Source organism: Protomyctophum bolini, assembly GCF_963924005.1.
Source record: "Protomyctophum bolini genome assembly, chromosome: 20".
Lineage (NCBI taxonomy): Eukaryota > Metazoa > Chordata > Actinopteri > Myctophiformes > Myctophidae > Protomyctophum > Protomyctophum bolini.
The window spans coordinates 37857131-37877274 of record NC_137881.1 but is presented as its reverse complement, the minus strand read 5'-3'; the positions used below and the strand labels follow the sequence as shown (position 1 = coordinate 37877274).

At 41.2% G+C, this 20144-nt stretch overlaps 1 long non-coding RNA gene across 1 annotated transcript; it reads right to left on the bottom strand.

The window, feature by feature from the left end:
* Positions 1-231: 231 nt before the first annotated feature.
* On the bottom strand, positions 232-2090 carry LOC308335112. Its single transcript, XR_013965978.1, has 3 exons — positions 2038-2090; positions 1552-1743; positions 232-341 (listed from the first exon to the last, which is right to left on the bottom strand). It is a non-coding gene; the product is annotated as an uncharacterized lncRNA (long non-coding RNA).
* Positions 2091-20144: the final 18054 nt, after the last annotated feature.

The window sequence follows — 20144 nt, the reverse complement described above, 5'->3', positions numbered from 1 at the left end:
CCGACAGGCTGGACCATTTACTGCATGTCCACTCTCTAAACATCTGGATAAAAGCTGAAAAGCCAGCAAAATTACCAAAACATGTATTTGCATGAATAAATATGATTGCATTTGCTCATATGATATGTGGGCAAAATAATAACAGTATCATCAAATGTTTTTACATGTTCTCATCTTTGGTTCATTGACCAAACTGCTCCCTCTAGAGGATACTCAGGGAAGTGCACTACCTTGATGTGGATCTGTCAGCATGTCCTCTCTTGGTGGGTTTTGGTTGTACAGAACTCGCAACTTTGTGTTCTGGCTGCTCGGTCTTGATCCGTTTGGCCACCGGCCCACCGCTACAGAAAAAAAATAAGTCAGGAATTGTTTAATGAGCTTATGTTTCAATTGGGAGATGTTCACCGGGACTGGCATGATGCAGTTATTAGCCTACATACAGTCATTGTAGAGACATCTGTAGCATGCTTTGGATGTGCTCTCAAAACAACCTAAATGTTTGCACGTAGTTTTGTGGTCACTACTCCTAGAGACACTGATGCACATGCGGTTATGAATAGTGATCACAATCCAAGGCTTCTAAAAGGCCTATTCATACTCAAGTTAGATGATAAGGTGACCACAGACAACTACAACATGACATTGATTGATTGATTAATTTATTAACAGTTTGCAGAATGGGTACATTTCAACATGAAAGCACAACTCAATACAAAGACTTACTGTGGACAAGACACTGATAAAGCATTACACTTGTTCACAACAGGGTCCACCATTTTCAATTCATCAGAACATTTAGAGACGTACAAATATACATGTGCGTCATGTAAGGAGGTAAAAAAGGGAAAAGAAACTTATTCAGTAAGAGGGAGAGGATTCTGATTTTACGGGGGCCAGTTTCGAATTGCAGCAGTCCGTTGGTGCCCTTTGAGAGCGGTAGAGCGTTCCACATTTTGGTGGCATAGGAGTGAAATTAATTTAGTCCCTTGTTTATGCCGAATCTGGGTTGAGCATGGTTTGTTGAACTCCCTCTGGCGTGGGTGTGAACTTTGTTGACAATAAGGAAGTATTTAGACAGGTGCAAGATGACCCATTGCAAGATGCTGTACTCTGTCATCAACCCTAAAATGGGCAGGGGTGAGGTGGGTTCGGGCAGTGAGGCCAAGTAGTAGCCTGACCAAGTTGTTTTGGGAAGTCTGGAGCCTTGTTTTATAAGGGCCTTTGAGGTGCTGTGAACATCACGCAGTGGTGGTAAGCGACTCACATCTCACTGTTTTTACTAACCGCCGTTTCGGCCTTAACCCATTTTGGTGTTTTAAACATTATGTTATAATTTAGCTAATGAAAAATAGCAGATCTGCACGCTACGAGCTTGTAGGTCTGCTATTTTTTTTTTATCGTAAAAATGTGGCGCAAATCTATGAATATATATTCTTTCAAAGTGAATGTTTTTAACTCGGGTCTAAATGGGTTAAACCAGATTGATACAACTTATAAGTTATATAACTACAACCTGGGAATCATCAGGAAAAAAACACAGAAGTGCATTACCTTGATGTAGATTTGTCAGCATGTTCTCTCTCGGTGGGTTCTGTGTGCGCCGACCTCGCACAGTCGTGTTCCGGCTGCTCCGAGTTGATCCGTTTGTGTTGCTGTGTCGTTATGGCCAGATTGGACACATTATGCAAGGCACCTGCATTCACTTTTGTGTAAGAGTTGTTCAAACTGGCCAGCGGCCCACCGCTAAAGTAAAAAAAAAAAAAAGTTTAATGAGCTTTTTTGTTCACCAGGACCGTCATGATGCAGTTATTCCAACAGACATGCTACGTTCATTGTAGAGACTCTGTAGCATGCTGTGGATGTGCTCTCAAAACAACCTAAACATTTACTTTGCACACAGTTCTGTAGGTTACTACTCCGAGACGCTGTGACGTATACGGTTATAAATACTTAGTGATCAAAATCTAAGCCATTAAGATTGACACAACTAGAACTACAACCTGGGAGTCATCAGAAAAATTATCAGATGTACATTACCTCGATATAGATTTCACAGCATGTTCTCTCTTGGCGGGTGGTGGGTAGTACGCTAGCTGCTCTCTGTTGATCAGACATGTGTGTTGGTGTGGTGGTACGGCCGCATGATTCAACACTCTTGGACGTAAGACACCAGTATTCTCTTTTGTCCCAGCGTTGTTCAAACTGGCCATCGGCCCACAGCTAAATTAACAAACAAACAGAGGAATTGTTTAATGAGCATATGATTCAATTTGGAGATCTTCATGATGCATTATTCCGACATGCTACATTGTAGAGATATCTCTACAGCATGCTGTGGACATGTGCTCTCAAAACAACCTAAATGGTTGCGCATAGTTTTGTGGTCACTATACTCCTAGCAGACACTGATGCAGTGATGCATACGGTTATAATTAAATAGAGATCAAAATCAAAGCCATTTAGACTGACCACTATTTAATTATAACCGTATGCATCACTGCATCAGTGTCTGCTAGGAGTTAGTAAAACCTGGGAATCATCATGAAAAAAACACAGATGTACCTTGACGTAGATTTGTGAGCATGTTCTCTCTTGATGGGTTTTGGATGGGCCAAACTCGTAACTTTGTGTTCTGGCTGTTCCATCTTGATCCGCTTGGGTTGGTGTGGTGGTGATATATTTTTTCTTTTCTTCTTCTTCTTTGACTTATCCTGGAAAAGACCTGGAAAACAGACAACTACGTTAGTATAGAAACTGTGGGCTACTTCAGTAACCATGGTTCTTTAAAGGATGAGACCACCTTTGAAGAGGGTACTTTGTGCCATTTTAATAACACAATGTACCCAGAATTTACCGGGCAGAGTCATTTATTCTACTACGGCATTTCCGGGTTTTGCTTGCGCCAATCTGGTTGGATTGATTTTATTTAATGATTAAAATAGTGCATTTTAGAGAGAAGCTGGGGACCTGAGACGCTTCCCAGCTCCGAGAATAGACTTTTACCAATTGGTCTAGCAGGCTTTGGTTCGGTGAGTAGTTACGTCGTTTTGTTTATTTTCTGGGATTTGAAAATCCTCGCACGGGAGTGAGAATATCACCAGAGGGCTGCGGGAGAGGGACTTCCACAGGGCGTCAGAGAGAGACTCGCTGTAAGCACTGGACCAGGGCTAGTCACATATGCATTTCTTTGAAAGAAACAGCTTTTTTTTTTTTCTTCTACTTGGGCTACATATCCATGCCATATATCAAATTAAACCTTAGGATGTCAAGTGTAATTTGAAAAAAGTTTCTAGCATGTACCATTGTGAAAATATTAGGCTCTGAAAGCAGCACTGTCTTTGTGGATTTGTGACACCGATCTGCTTATCCACTGCTTATATTTTCACAATGGTACATGCTAGAAACGTATTTCGTAGACAAAGTAGACACAATTATCTTTAATTTGATATATGGAATGGGTACGTAGCCATAATAGAACCTAGCCTATAGCTAACTGAAACTTCAAACGCATCTAACTCTGAATAGTGTTCTCAGCACCATGTTTTTTGTGAAAACACAATGTATTCAAGTGTTGACATCTACATAACAGAGTTAGTTATCAACTCAGACATTCTACTTCTTCTTTTGAGATATTCCGTATCCTTATATCCGCCAAACATTTTGAGTAATTAATTCAATTAATTAATTAGTTTGATTGATAAAGTAAGGGGTAGGCACTGCATCTTTTTTGCAGCTAAGCATGGCGCGGCACCATGCCAATAACATTGCCCAGGAAACCCTGGGGGTAGGGTAGGTACCTTCACAAAAAGCATGCAGTAATCCTGGTCTCTAAACTACATCCCCCTGGTCAGCCGGGGCGCATGATGGAGTTGAAAGGAACTGGTCGGAAATAACGTGTTCCTTCCAAGCGCTACGTCCGGCCGGGGAAACTCTCCTGTCAGGTGAAAAGAAGCAGCTTGGACTCCTCATGCATAGAAGGAAGCATGAGGTCAGTCCGCTTGACATCAGTGGTATTTTGGCAAACAAACTCTTATATTGTATTTTTGACATCTGTTACCACGGATACATAGCAGTGTGACGCCACACCAAGTATAAGGTCTACCCTAGGAGATTGAGAAGCAGAGCGTAGCAGTACAGACTAGCGAGAGAGTAACTCTAGACACGTTGCACCAAGCGAAGACGTTCTCAACCCCAGGGCTCAAGGTCTCTCAGACCTCGGCCTCCAGTAAATCCATCCATCTACAGTAATCCATCTACACAGGTAGACTAGTTCAACCCCCATTGTGCCAGACTCTCAGGCTCTCCTGAGAGATCCTCGGTCAAAACCTCGTTGTTGTGTTTGGAGGTTTAAACAGTTGGGTAAAATATCACTTCACAATAAAGCAGCATGCTATGTAGTAAAAAATAAATAAAACACCTCTCCAAGTGCCCAGTTATCTCCACCCCGAGGTGTCCACTCATCTAGGTTCCCACATCCCTAGTGCTAGCCTGATATGGCCAGACTAATACCACTGCGTAGAAAACATTAGTCTGGGATCTCTGTTTGGAACCTGCGTTTCCAAGTGAACGGATTAACAAAATAAATGCTAATAAACATGCTCCATATTTGCACACTGTGCCCTGATTGACGGTTCGGAGGGAGCAACTGAGCAGTTCCGGACCAAATCTGCCGAGGGCAATTTCCTTTTTTTCCCTGCAATGGCAATTTGTCTGATTTGCCAGGCTACCTAGTGCCCAGGGTTTTTTTGTGCCCAGTTGTACCTAGTGCCCAGATGTTTGTGCCCAGCTGTTTTTTGTGCCCAGTCGTACATAGTGCTCAGATTGTTTTGGTGCCCACCTGTCCTGTTATCGTGCAGAATGCCTGCTTTCCCAGCTACAGGCAAAAAAGCCTAATTTATGCTACTTCGTGCCCAGAATAGCAGACCTACAAGCTCACATCGGTCACATTCTGTAACGCGTTGTGAGCTTGTACTTTGCCTATTCTCAGGGTGCAACACTGAAGTGACGAGGGAAAAATGAACATTTTGGAGTTTGCTGGTTTCTGCCCGACAACAGAACCCAGATCCCAATTACAATTAATCCAGTCTTACCTTCACCATCCAGTTTGGCTTTCACTAGCCTGCATATCATGAAGTTAAACAATCAATCAGCTTTTTCATTGAGCAATAGAAATTTGGTATACCATCATCAATAGAATTATCACACACACACACACACACACACACACACACACACACAGAGAGAATAGCCAACAGAGCCATCATCTGGTCAACTTTTGTCAGTGCTTTTGTAAAACGTTTTGTAAAAGAAATCTGAGATGATCTCAAATCATTGTGATTTTGTATCTATAGAAGGTATCCGCAACGCGCTGCGAGCTTGTAGATCAGCCATTTTCAGCATGGGACACGTGTACGACGAAGAATAAATTAGGCATCACTGCGCTTCTGTGGAGGGAGGGAGATATATTTTGTTGGCCGAAGGCGATCATGGACACTTGGACAGCTATTTTGGACAGCTATTTTTCGTGGCACATTATGTTTAATCACAACGTCGTCACGTTTACGTTACCTCCTCAGTGTTTGGGTCGGCCGGTCTGGAGGACTATGTGTCTGCTGTCTACGTGCATATGCACTCTGCGCACTCAAGTCTTTCTGGAGGGAGCGAAATGTAGCGTCTTCTGGATGCATCTCTTTAGCATTAACATTTCAATGGCCGAGGGTCGTTAAGAGTCGACCCGTTGTTTTCCCACGTCTAACGACGCAGCAATAGGAAGCCTGCAGCCCAGTAGCTATAATATTGCTTTCGGTTTCGGGGAAGTGTTAGTGTTACTTTCTGTCAAATCAGGCGGCACACCTGGACATATGAAACGACACACTAAAGTGCCGCGGCACACAGGTTGTGAAACACTGCTCTAAGGTAGTGTTTCCCAACCTGTGTGTCGCGGAGCTTTGGTGCTCCGCTTGATGTGTCCAAGTGCTCCGCGTAATTTGACCGAAATTAAGTTATAGTGTTACTTTCTGTCAAATCAGGCGGCACACTAACTCTCCCCCAATATTATAGCTACTGGGCTGCAGGCTTCTTATTGTTGCGTCGTTGTTGTCACACGTCTAACCATTAGACGTGCGATAACTACAACACAGAACAATAGACTCTAACGACCCTCGGCCATTGCTTAGATGCATCCAGAAGACGCTACATTTCGCTCCCTCCATTAAGACTGGAGCGCGCAGAGCGCATATGCACGTAGACAGCAGACACATACAGTCCCGACCCAAACACTGAGGAGCTAAAGTAAACGTGACGTTGTTGTGATTAAACATAATGTGCCACGAAAAATAGCTGTCCAAAATAGCTGTCCATAGAATGTCCAAACATGATCGCCTCGTTCGGCCAACAAAATATATCTCCCTCCCTTCACAGAAGCGCAGTGATGCCTGATTTATTCTTCGTCGTACACGTGTTATGCTTGCATGCTGAAAATGGCTGATCTACAAGCTCACAACGCGTTGTGGACGCAACGCGTTGTGAGCTTGTCGATCAGCTATTTTCAGCACGTGGAAATAAGCAGGCTGTGAGAACTGAGACCCTTCACAATAAAAGCATGCAGCTTTCACAAGTTGGCCCATAATAAAGACAAGGAAAAGGATTAGGTGGCATTTTACATTGCATATGAGCATTTTTTTTTAAACTGAGGCTCTGTCCCTGTCCTTCTTTCTCTTTAAAGTTATTTGATGAGTGCTGTCATGTGTGTTTTTAAAAGTATATTTACTTTTACTATATATACATATATATATATACATACACCCCCCCCCCTAGGTGTTTCCCGAGATTTTTAGGCTATGAAAAGGTTGGGAAAAACACTGCTCTAAGGGACCAGCTCTGGCGGTGGGTGTGGGCAGGGTGGTGGGTTAGGGTACCTGTGTTTCCGGGGGGCCTGTTAGTAGGTGTGGGCAGGGTGGTGGGTTAGGGTACCTGTGTTTCCGGGGGGCCTGTTAGTAGGTGTGGGCAGGGTGGTGGGTTAGGGTACCTTTGTTTCGGGCAGGTTTGGGCAGGGTGGTCTCGGCAAGGGCGGAGGTAGCAGCAGTCTGCTGGGCCATCTTGATTCTGGTGCCGTCCGCCTCCCAATGCTGCTCCCCCAGAGTGAGACGCACTGAGAAGATCTGGTACCACAAGGAGGAGAAAAAAGCTATCTTTTCTCACATGCACTGGAGTGACAGATACTGTAGGATAACCTTAGATTAATGTCCCAATTCCCCGCCGGTGGGGGCAGAGGCTGTCCACCTCATTAACAGCTCTCAGCGGGTAAATGGCTGGTCAAGGTCTCAGGTTCCAACTTTCACCTCCTGGACCCCCCCTGGGGTTTAAGAGGAGGTTAAAGCAATGGGCCTAACCTTATATTGTAGAATGGATAAGAGGCGTGGTGAGGCACGAGACCATTGCTTTTCTAAAAACGGTTACAAACATGAGAATTCATAAAAGTAGTCCTAATAATTCACTAGAGAAAGTAGTTCCACTTTGCTCTGACTCCTCTGGTGCGATAACCTCTTAGAACGACGATATTTAAATAATACGATTTATATTTAAATAAGGGCCGGGACGCACTCAGAGTGACAAGAGTGAGTGAGTTTATTTAAGTTCTTCTCCATGTCTTTACATTAAGAAAAGGACAAACGTTTCAGCAGTACAGCCATATTGATCGTCATATCCGCCACGTGCTAAAAAGAAACTACATTTTTATGGTCCAATCACTCCAATGTTTGATGATTTGAATGAGAAATTATTGTTGATTAAAATGTCATGGTTATTCCATCGTGGTTTAGGTTGGAAGTGTGTTACCTTGGAGTAGGGCTTGAAGATCTGCATTTTTTCAACAGCTAAACCTTTAAATAATGGTTGAAGTGGAAGTAGCACAGATGTGTTCCAGGTCTTAAAGGGGTGGTTACCTTGGAGTAGGGCTCGAAGATCTGCATTTTTTTCAACAGCTAAACCTTTAAATAATGGTGAAAGTGGAAGGTGACACAGATGGGTTCCAGGTCTTAAAGGGGTGGTTACCTTGGAGTGGGCGGGGCCTTCCACACGGAGCAGCTTGTACTTGGGCAGGATCTGGTTGAAACCGGCCAACTCATACACCTTCTCTTTGGGGTTTGCCATGTTAGACACTGGAAGAAACAAATATATCATCAGCACTGCCCGTGTTCGTTCATTCATTCCCTCGTCTTAAAGTATCACAGAACAATGTGTCCCGTCGACCAACTTCTTTTCAGTGGCAAAAACTAGACTAATATAAAATGTTGTGGAGAACATTCGTGGAGAAGAGATCCAGTAGAACTACATGTCAGGGAGGGACTAGTGTGTGTGTATACTGTATACACACACACATATATATATATATATATATGTCAAGTCAACTCTGCTCCACTCCAAATGACATAAAAGGACGCAACTCCAAATTTCCAACTCAATCCAATGATTCTTTATTTTCCAACTTATATTCTCATTGTTGTTAGAAATGTCAATAGAAATGAAGGCAATACTGCAGTGTTAATGTGTTCCTTCCCCACTTCAAATGGAAACAGTTTAACCTACTATTCATAATTAGCCTGATTTTAACCACAACTAACAGTACTGCAGTGCATACACAAGTGTAAATAAAACAAAACATCACCGACCATTGGCATCTTTGGAGGTAGAGCTCTTGAGTAGTCTTTGCGGTTTGCATTAGTTTGTTTTTTGAGAATGACTGAACCTCCATTCCTTTTAAGGTGCTCCTAATCAAGTAACGAGCAGCCATCTTGCTGCTGCATTATGGGAGATGTAGTTTCTGAGGTCTGAGTTGTCATGCTGACCAGATTTGTGGTCCATTTCTGAGTTTTGACTCAACAATATATATATATATAGTGTGTGTGTATACTGGATCTCTTCTGCAATATGGTTACATCAAAGTTATATTAGCCTTATGCAGAACGAATCGAATCAATGTAATTCATTATTTTTTGTTATTTTGTTTTATAAAACAAACTTAGAACTATATACAGTCACTGCGAGCCAGGTTAGCTGGTACTATTGGTATAGAGAGAGACAGATGGTACTATTTTCTTCGTGTTCAGTATCACTGCGCCGCATAGGGCAGCTGCGGCAGGATACACTACCAAGGTGCTATGCAGCTGCCCTGGGTCGGCTAGCTACGAGGTTTCATTTCATTCAAAACATTTACTTTTGACTCCTTCCGGTTACTTTATTATTTTACAAATTGTTGCTTTTCCCTGTGTGCGTCACTCAGCAATAAGGTGAATCAGAACACAAAGATGAGTTCTCTCTCTCTCTCTCATTATAAAAAAAATCTAGGCCCTCATTTATCAACCGTGCGTACTGCGTAAGCCAAAATATGGGTGCACGCCGAAATTACCGACATTTACCATTTCCGCCAAAGCTTGAAATTGAACTTGACAAAGTTCAAAACTCATGCACGTCTGGTCGGGAGCGGTCGTTCGCTTTGTCCTCACCTGTTTTTCTGTCGTAAAACAGCGGAGCAGCATTGTTTGACCAGCTGAGAGGCTGTCACAGGCATCTAAACATATGTTTTCACTCCTAAAATGTTAATATATAACGGTATGTGTAGTCTATATACAAGAAATATATATAAAAAAGAGAGATTTCCAACTTTACAAGTAATTACAATTGCGCAATTAACAATATAACATGTTTACAATGTATTAGTTTGAGCTTAATCAAACAGTGCTTTACTGGCCTTGTTATGCGAGCGCACTTGTGAGATGATTTGGGAGCGCATGCAGTGATGCGGCATCACTGTCTGTGATATTATAAAAAAAAACGTATAAATGGACTGCATGGCCCTCATTTATCAACCGTGCGTACGCCAAAATATTGGTGCACGCCGAAAATACCGACATTTTCGACATTTACCATTTCCGGCAAAGCTTGAAATTGAACTTGACAAAGTTCAAAACTCACGTCTGGTCGGGAGCTGTCGTACGCTTGTTTTTCTGTCGTAGAACGGCGGAGCAGCATTGTTTGACCAGCTGAGAGGCTGCCAAAGGCATCGAAACGTATTCACTCCTAAAATGTTAATATAAAACTGTATGTATATGGGCTACATGTAAAAAAAGAAAAAAGGAATAGACCTACAAGATGTGTCTTATTGTGTCATATTAAATTTGTAGGAGCTTTCCAACTTTACAATTAAAATTGCACTTGATTTAAGCCATTTAAACAGTGTTTTGCATGAGCGCATACATGTAAGGATTTGGGCTGTCTGTGCTGGAATATTTCCATGACGTTGGAAAGTATAGCCTATAGTGCAGTGCTATGTGGAGAGTCCCAACATGCATGGGTAGCCTATATACTGTAGCCTAATCTACAGCAGGCCGATGTCTTTCTGGAGTTACGGTATGTGCAATCTCCTCCTCGTTTAAAAAACCCTTACCCGAGGCGTCGCTCGAATGCCAAATGTACCGTGCCAGCGCAAGTGGGAACCGCATCGGAGATAGGCTACCCAGCCAGCCCACCTCCACCACTCCACCAGTGCCAGCCACATGGGCTACGGTTTTAGCTGCACATTCATATATTGACAGTTGAGTTGACAGCCTATCCACTGCAGCGACTAGTGACTGCGAGGCAATCTAAATAGACTGTCGAACGTGCATGGTCAGTTGATCACGGTGTCACGGACAGAGACAGGACAGGACAGGATCGAGTAGCAGCACCTATGCAAAACAGCAGCGTGTGTGTGTGCGCCTATTTGTTATTTAATTCATGGTTCACAGGTTCAGGTTTTCGTTCACTAATAGATCTTGTTGTATATTAAATAAAAAATACTTTAATAATTTAATATAACTGTACAACTAACAACACACAGACACAGTGACACAGGCACAATTGCGATATGTGCGTGCGTGCGGGGGGGGTGAGGCGGGCAGCAAGGGGGAAGCGAAGCGAGAGGAGAAACAGACCTACAGCTTTATTTAATTCATGCAGGTTTATTTATTTAAGATACAACAAGTTGCAAGTTGCGTGTGCGTGCGTGCATCTGTGTGTGTGTATGAGAGAGCTGGGGCAGAAACGAGCGCGTGCCCGATAGATTTCAGCCGTCACATCACATTTATTAACGTCAGAACGAAATTAAGGAAGGATCAGCTGTTTGCGATCACTTTATAAATGCCGTGGCGACGTGGGTGTACTACGAAACCTGCACTCAAATCTGTGGCATATTTTACACTCAATTGATAAATGAGGGCCCTATAGAGTTGCAAATTGCGGCCAGGCAAAAGCTAGTACAAAAGAATGACGTCTGTAACAGCTTACAACTTACTCTCCAAGTAAACAAACGTAATCGAACAAGTTTATGTAAACAGGATAAAAACACGTGTTCAGCAACATAGCATTACACAAGAGTCGTCGCATGTTGTTAAACAACGATACTAACAGAATAAACAGTGTTTCACAACTTTTTTGATTTTTGTCAAACAGATATAAGATTAAACAATATAAAGGTTAATTCACTCACGTCGGTGAAAGAAGTGTTGGCGAAGGGAGAAAAGCGAGGTGCGATCACTGCGATACAGTCGGTAACAAGACAACTCCATACAACTCACCCTTCTTCTTCTTTCCGTTTTTTTGGCGGTTGGCAAACCTTTCAAGGTGCATTACCGCCACCAGCTGGACTGTGTAGTACTAGGGATTGTGCAGCAAACCAATAAAATAAACGAAAACCCCTACATTTTATTCACCAAGTGGGTATTTCTTATGTACTTAGTAATATAAAGATAGACTTTGCCTGCTTCTTTTCCTAGAAGACCTGTGTAAAATGTGGATGTTTAACAGGCGATATAACTGATTCCTCTCACTATACTGTACTTCCTACAATGTAGATCAAGTACATGCAGCATTCTCTATTGCTTCTTGTTCCTCTCTTCCACACTCTGTACATTTTCCTGTCGGGTTCTTCCCTATTCTATATAGCGTGCTGTTAAAGACCTTCCAATTCTCATGTGAGTAATAATATACTCTCCTCCCTCCTACTCCAGCCCACCACCCTCTCAGTACCAACCTGCCTCTGGATGTTATAAAGGTGTCTTCCAACCTCCCCATCATCCCAATACTCCTGTGAATATACTCTAATAATTGGTTTGACTTCACTCTTGCTTATAATGGCACGTGCATATCTACCTGCTCCACTCTTAGTGTTTAGTTGGCCAGAATATCTACTCGCTCATTTCCTTCAACTCCAGAATGAGCTGGAACCCACAGGAACCATGTTACTATACCTTTGTTTCCTATTCTATACATACTCATATGTACTTCACTAAAGAAGGTCCATTCTACATGCAGATCTGCCTGACTTAATACTTTCTTGTGCAGAGAAGCTATATCAGACGCAATAACAGTGTATCAATTCCCTTCTCCTCTATCCACTGCAAGGCCAGAATTATTGCCACTAGCTCTGTAGTATACACTGACAAATGGTCGGTTAGTCTTTTCTTAATATTTATCTCGCTTAAGACCTGAGGCCGATTCTACAACAGTTTTCTGAAAGACATATATTGCTATGTCAGTGGTGCTCTGACATAGCAACATACTTTTCATGTCAAGGACCACCAAAATGTATTTGGCTTCCGACCCCCCCCCCCCCCACCCCCATCTCAAAAATGTTATTCCACAGAACCCCCATAAACCAAAGATTAGATTTTATAATTATCATGCTTTAAAAAAAAATAGTAGATCTACAGGTTCATAGTGCTGCACTAATTTTGTATAACCAAAGTATAAAACAATGGTTAAAGTGATTAAAAGCTAAAATGGCACTGATGCTTTCCCGGTTTTAGTGGGTATACATGGTCACTAGAGAGGTATACAGGGGTACAGAGGTACCTACAAATATAATGGATTCCACTGCTGACAGAATGAAGCCTGGGCCGAATACGGGAACAAGATAAAATAAAACATATACTGCCACGAACTTCTGACCAATCACATCATTAAGTGGTCACTGTAGTGCATAAGTGGATATGTTTTAGTAGCCTACATGTGACAAAGTTTTAATTCTCACCCTCTTCATGGTCACTTGGCACAGAAAGACACAGAAAGAAAGCAGCACTTTCACATTCCTCTTGATTGGGGGCTCCTTGGCTTGAACATGGAGTGGGCTGCTTCTGCTGTGAACTTTGACCGTGCATTAAAGGACCACTTCACCACTTTTCAAGACGAAATGTCTGTCTCGGTCTGTCTCATAGGAGGGATGTGGGCAGTTCAGAAACCATCCTCCAGTGACATCATCGATGGGGAATACAAGCTAATAGAAACTGCAGGCTTCCTAGTCCTGAAAAGTTGCAATGTGAAAATGGAAGACATCGTTCTCACAATAATGAAAATCTAAACATTTTTGTAAAAAGATGTTGTTTAAAAAAAAATCTGCCTAATGATGATGTCACTGCAGGACGGTTTCTAAACTGCCCACAGCCCTATATGAGACACAGACACAGAAACATATCATGCCATTTTACCATGATTATTATATGAAGATAGGTTGAAAAGTGGTGAAGTGGTCCTTTAAGTCTGAAGATGAGCACACACGCGAAAAAAGCACACACGCGAGGACTTGTCCTCGCACATACTGTCCCATGCAGGCAGCACACCCCCCACGCCTCTGCCTCCCAGTTCTTCTTTACACACACACACACACACACACACACACACACACACACACACACACACACACACACACACACACACACACACACACACAACACACACACACACACACACACACACACACACACACACACACACACACACACACACACACACACACACACATAGAGTTTTCGTATATGGCATGAACATAATATAATAATTAGGCATGCATCGCTTTGCCTAAAAACAGAATTACACCGGCTCCCATGCATTTGTTGAAGAAACATACATTTACAAATTTATTGTGATCACCAGCGTAGGCCCAAAACAAAGATACAGACTCAGTGAGCACAGTCTCGCGATCGAGAAAGCCCGTCATAGGCAGACCTGTATCCCGAGAGAAGACAGACTGTGCATGAAGTGGAAACCGAGCTACACTTCCTAACCACATGTCCATTGTACCAAGACATCAGAGACACATACTTCCCACAGATTACAACCACACACGGAGATTTTGAAAACAACAAACAAAAAACTCCCATATCTGCTGGGCGAAGTATACAACAAAGAAACAGCAAGATATGTGAGTTGCTGTGATAGGAGAAGGATATCAAATGGAACACAACCACCCCAAAGACTAATCATTGTGTATATTCCTGCACTATACCTGCATCAAGTGATCTTGGTATACATAGAAATTGATCTATTGAAGATTCTGACTTTCAAATGTACATATCATTCTTGTTTTGATTGTATTGCTGTATTGTTGTATATTGTTCTTTCTGCTTTGGCAATGTAAACGTATGTTTTCTCATGCCAATAAAGCCCTTTGAATTTAATTGTGTGTGTGTGTGTGTGTGTGTGTGTGTGTGTGTGTGTGTGTGTGTGTGTGTGTGTGTGTGTGTGTGTGTGTGTGTGTGTGTGTGTGTGTGTGCGTGCGTGTGCGTTTGCGTGCGTGCGTGCGTGTGTGCGTGCCTGAGGTAAAGCACCTGCACCACTCAGTTCAGACAAGTCAGATTTTTAAAAGGCTACCAGTTGGACTGAAATATCCTGCACTGCTCGGTGAAAGTTGTCTCTCTTTCTTTCTTTCTTTCTTTCTTTCTTTCTTTCTTTCTTTCTTTTTATGTTCTTTCTGCATACTAGATGCTGACATTTAAATCCTATAGACCTCTTCCATGTTCCTGACTTCACTTTATACGTCACCCTGCTTTAGACCATAGACTGCTTTAGACAGACACACAATTCAATTCAAATGAGCTTTATTGGCAGGAGAAAACATATACGTTTACATTTCCAAAGCAAGTGTCAAAATACAATAAAAAACAGTTGAACATGTGGAAAGTAGGCTACTCCAGTTGGATGAGGTAGGCCTACAGCATTTTGTAAAAGACTATGTCACATTACACCATTATACACATGTTGTACACCGTAGGCTATAAAGCTTTGTTTTAATACAAATAGCAGCATGTTTTTGCAGTCACTTTGGGACAATTATATAGCATTTTCTCAAGACTATTTAAATATAGGCTAGTAGCCTATACAAAAACTCAGATTTAAGATTTGTTTAAAGATAGATAGCAGCTCTGTTTACATGTGCAGTAAATTACAGACAGTAGCCTACACGCACGCACGCACGCTCACACACAGCCTCTCGCACACACACACACACACACACACACACACACGCACACACACGCACACACAAGCACACACAAGCATACGCACACACACACACGTACACATGTACAGCCTCGATCTCTCTTCCCAAATAGTCGTTATTTATTGGCATACATCATTCGCCACGGTAAAAGTTGAAACTGCAATCAAAACAAAAATAATGGTACAATTGAAATGGAATAAAGACTTGTGTAAAAAGTTGTAAAGTTGTAACTATAGAGAAGTCGATCTTACAAAAATATAGGAATTGTGCATTGGGGGGGGGGGTTGGATGCTGAGATCAGAGCTGGCCTGCTGAGAACCGCCCACCTCAGACTTGTAAACAGAATGCAACGTGGTCTGCTGGGTCAAAAGGACAGCGATTTGGACGAAACCCTCCCCCCTCCCCCATCGTGGTGCAGTTGAAAATCAGAGATCGGGAGAGAGGAGCGGATGGATGAATTGACGATCTAAACATGAAGTTATCATGGATATATGGACCCCAGCATCATTTCCATAGTGGTATATCTGAAAGACTGAGGGATAGGGAAAACTGACTGATATGCAGCAGAGCCCACAACGCGAAAGATGCTGCTGGCCTACCGGCTACGGTAAGTAAACTTATAGAACACTGTTGTTTTCTCAACATGATGGAGGAGTCTGGGCATCAATGCCAGATACATGATTGATAGGCTATAATAACCAAATGAACTCATAAGGGTCCATTGGTTTAATTGTGTACAATGTGTAGCTACAATAAGGCATTTTTGCATAGGCTATAGCTACAATAAGTCAGAACGAAAGTAAAGCTCAAATGTGTTTTGGAATTGTGGGTCCCACCCCACAAGTGGCCCAAGTGGGTGACAGCATAATACATATATGGGGCCTAATTGCCATAATAATAATAATAAAAAACAATCGTGTTTTTATTGAGGACAAATATGCATGCATTTGTGCCTATTTTAAGGCTAGCCTACGTTATGTTATCTTATTTGAAATGCCAGCACTTTATTTTTATTCCTGAAAAAGTTTACAGTTGGTTTGAATATCACACACATAATGATGATAAACAGCGACGGATGGCTGTGTGAGTGTGTTTGTGTGTGTGTGTGTGTGTGTGTGTGTGTGTGTGTGTGTGTGTGCATGTGTGTGTGTGTGTGTCTGCGTGCGCGTGTGCGTGTGTGTAGGGCTTTTGGCATGGTTGTGTGTTTAAAATGGCTTAGTGTTGCTGTGAAAATGTAAAGATGGGGGATCCTGTTGCAGTGGTGAGTATGTGATCAAGTGTGTGTGTGTGTGTGTGTGTGTGTGTGTGTGTGTGTGTGTGTGTGTGTGTGTCACTCTGACCATGTTATAACACATGCCCACACCGGACATGTGTTAAGCATCCTATCTCATCACTTTGCTGAGTCTACGCCATGCAGGGGTGGCCGCATAGTGTTTGATAAAGTTAGTAAAGGGCATTGAGCTGTTGTATTGAAACGAAACACATTATGTTAAGATGGGATGAATTTGGTAGACACATTTTTTTTTACAGCTGTACTGTATACAGATGGATGATGGAATGCTAGGCTTATAGCCTATAGTCAAATGGTTATGGTATAGGCTTAGGCTACAATATGAATGTATACATCAGGTGATTGGAACCACTCTTGTCTTTTTCATTAATGCATCGTGCTGCCGTCTCCTGCATTATGTGCACATTCAAAACAGTACGGTACGCAGGCCGCAGGGCCGTTCAGTGAGAGAGAGAGAGAGAGAGAGAGAGAGAGAGAGAGAGAGAGGTGTGGTTCTACTGTATCCAGCAATACCAATTGTGTAATTGTAGCTTGCATACTCGTGGAGTTATGGCACTAAACGTAAATTGTGTCCCAAATGGGGGGAATAAAACATTCCTAATGAAATCGACAGTATTAGTTAGTGTCGTTGCTCGAGTCTAGAGTCTAGCGACACCCATATTGTTCTCTGTCCAATATTTTTTTTGCCAGCAAGGTGCTTTTTGAGGGATGTTTAATGTTTATTTGTTCAATTTTTTTGTCATATGCTTCACACACTGTTGTCATGCTTCACATGACATCACAATAAAGAATACAAACGGTAAGACTGAATTCAGTTACCAGGTCCCTATATGCTTTGTGACTCACAAATTTCCCAGAATTGCACCTTTCTAGTTTTATTTTGACTTCACTTATCAATGGTGGAATAATTATAACAAATTGACTTGTAGAAGTTCCAAAAACTACTGTTAGATAGCACACCTGGATGAGGGTGCTCAATGATCAATGTTATCCTCATAACAGCAAGTCATTAGTTACTGCGAGAGTCTAGCAAACACCAACTCGGGATTCCTGGATCTCTGCCCTCCACAATTTTTATTTTTTATTGTTTACTTTATTTAGAAAAGCAATGTACAGTAACTTTTCACATCTCTTATACAAAACAAACACAATCAATTATCATGTTGTCCCCATGTCCTGTGTCCCTCTTAAGTTCTACCAGTATTAATAAGACAAGACTTATGGAACAATGCAATATCAATATCATCATGCAATATCATTTTCCATAATAATTTGGTTACAGTCAAGTTTTTACAGTATTTGGGTCCATCTGCTTGCGTGTTGCCTATATGGGTTTCTTCATAAACTGACAGCAAATATTTTGGAATGTGAAGATGAGAAGAACCTTGTGAAGTCTAGTATCTATTTAGCTAGCTGGAGTGACCTAGCTTTAAGCTCCATTTAGTGTAACAGATCCTGTCCAGTAGCCTAATAGCAAAGCCCAGACTGTGTTTCACCAGAATGGTTAATTAGTATCACTTGTAACAGCATGGTTACTGTGCATTGTACCTAACAATAGTGTGCGGTCGGGTCAAAACATAGTTGATTGATGATTTTTTTTTTAATACCAGAATGGAGTGTGATGTACAAACATTGGATCCAAATATTTGTATCATCTGTGGTAAACATTTAGAAAAAGTAAAGAAACAAGATCCATAATGTCACAAACCCCAAAGCAGATGCAATGGTGCTCAACAGATGATGATGATGATGATGATGATGAAAACCCTGGCTCCAAATACAGACAATATACTATCCTTCAAATTAAAGATATCTTATCATGTATCATGTTGCTGAGCAAACAGTCAGAACAAGTTGCAAATGTTGAGAGTGAGAGTATGCCTGCACCCGTCTCATCAAGAAGACTGAATAAGGTTGCTAATAGTAACAGAGACAACTAGAAAACAGTTCCCTACGGAAACTGCGTGGGCTCGCCAAAAGACGCAATGTATATAATGTACAGTAGAAAATGTATTAAAGCTGAAGGAAAAGTAAAAAAAAAAGAATGTATAAAAAATTGTAAAAAGAATAAGCATAAATAATAAGTAAAAAAAAAAAGTTAAAGTTTTTTCTTAATAAGTTAAAAAAAAAAAAAGTTAAAGTTTTTTCTTAATAAGTAAAAAAAAAAAAAGTTAAAGTTTTTTTTTAATAAGTAAAAAAAAAAAGTTCAAGTTTTTTCTTAATAAGTTAAAAAAAAAAAAAGTTAAAGTTTTTTCTTAATAAGTAAAAAAAGAAAAAAGTTAAAGTTTTTTGCTTTTTTTAAGTTTTCATTTTTTTCAAAAAATTACTTTTTTTTCAAAAAATTACTTTTTTTTCAAAATAATACTTTTTTTTCAAAATAATACTTTTTTTTCAAAATAATACTTTTTTTGGAAAAAATACTTTTTTTGGAAAAAATACTTTTTTTGGAAAAAATACTTTTTTTGGAAAAAATACTTTTTTTGGAAAAAATACTTTTTTTGGAAAAAATACTTTTTTTGGAAAAAATACTTTTTTTTGGAAAAAATACTTTTTTCATTTTTTTGCGTGCGTGCGTGCGTGCGTGCGTGCGTGAGCTGTGTAAAGGCCAGCCAATAGGAAGACATGGTGTGTGTGTGTGCGTGTGTGCGTGCTCTTGCGAGAGCTGTGTAAAGGCCAGCCAATTGCACAAATAGCAGACCTACAAGCTCACAAGGTATCACAGAGCAACTCATTGAGATCTTGTAACTTTAATGTCAGCCCTGTAATTAAGCCCTTATATGTCTCAGCTGTGGAAGTAAAAGACTTCCAAGTTCTATGCCAGTACTATGACTGGGAGATTAGAATGGTTCTGAATGGGGGAAAACTATGCCCGAACAAATTGCTCTATCGCAAAAAGTAAAAGTCGAATGCAAATATTTTTTTCGCTGTGAGTGGCCTGAGATATTGACGTACACCATGTGCGATTGTGGTGTTGGTACGATTGAAAATGTGGTTATAAGAGCGAGTTAAGAATTGTCTGCGCGATAATATCCTCGTAAGAATTATACAATGGAGGTCAATGAGCAGATTTGCTGTTTTTGTGTCACTTAAAAGGCCGTAGTTCACATTCTGTATGTCTCTGTGCTTTGGTGGTCACATTGTGTGAAAGAGGACATGTGTGGCTACAAAATGACCAAAGAACATGCGTGTAAAATGAATACTTTGGCCGGGACGACAATTTGTTTGGTAAATTTTCAAGGAAAGAATTTCAGTCTCCACACTCTAGTCAAAGAAGGCCCGCACTCTAAAATGGCACTAATTACGCGAAACGGCCTGCGATTGAACTGCGATTTCGGAAAAACCGTTTAACGTATTCGAATACGGTTTGAACCACGAAAAAGTCCAGAGTCGTGTGAGCGTTCTAAAGTTTAAATCACGTTTCTACGACAAAGTATGCCAGAGTAATGAGGCTGCAAAAGTGAGGTTGATTTAGAGATAAATCCCATACATTGTCAATGGGAGGGAAAAACTATAAATAAAGTTAAATATATTAAAAAGTATAAA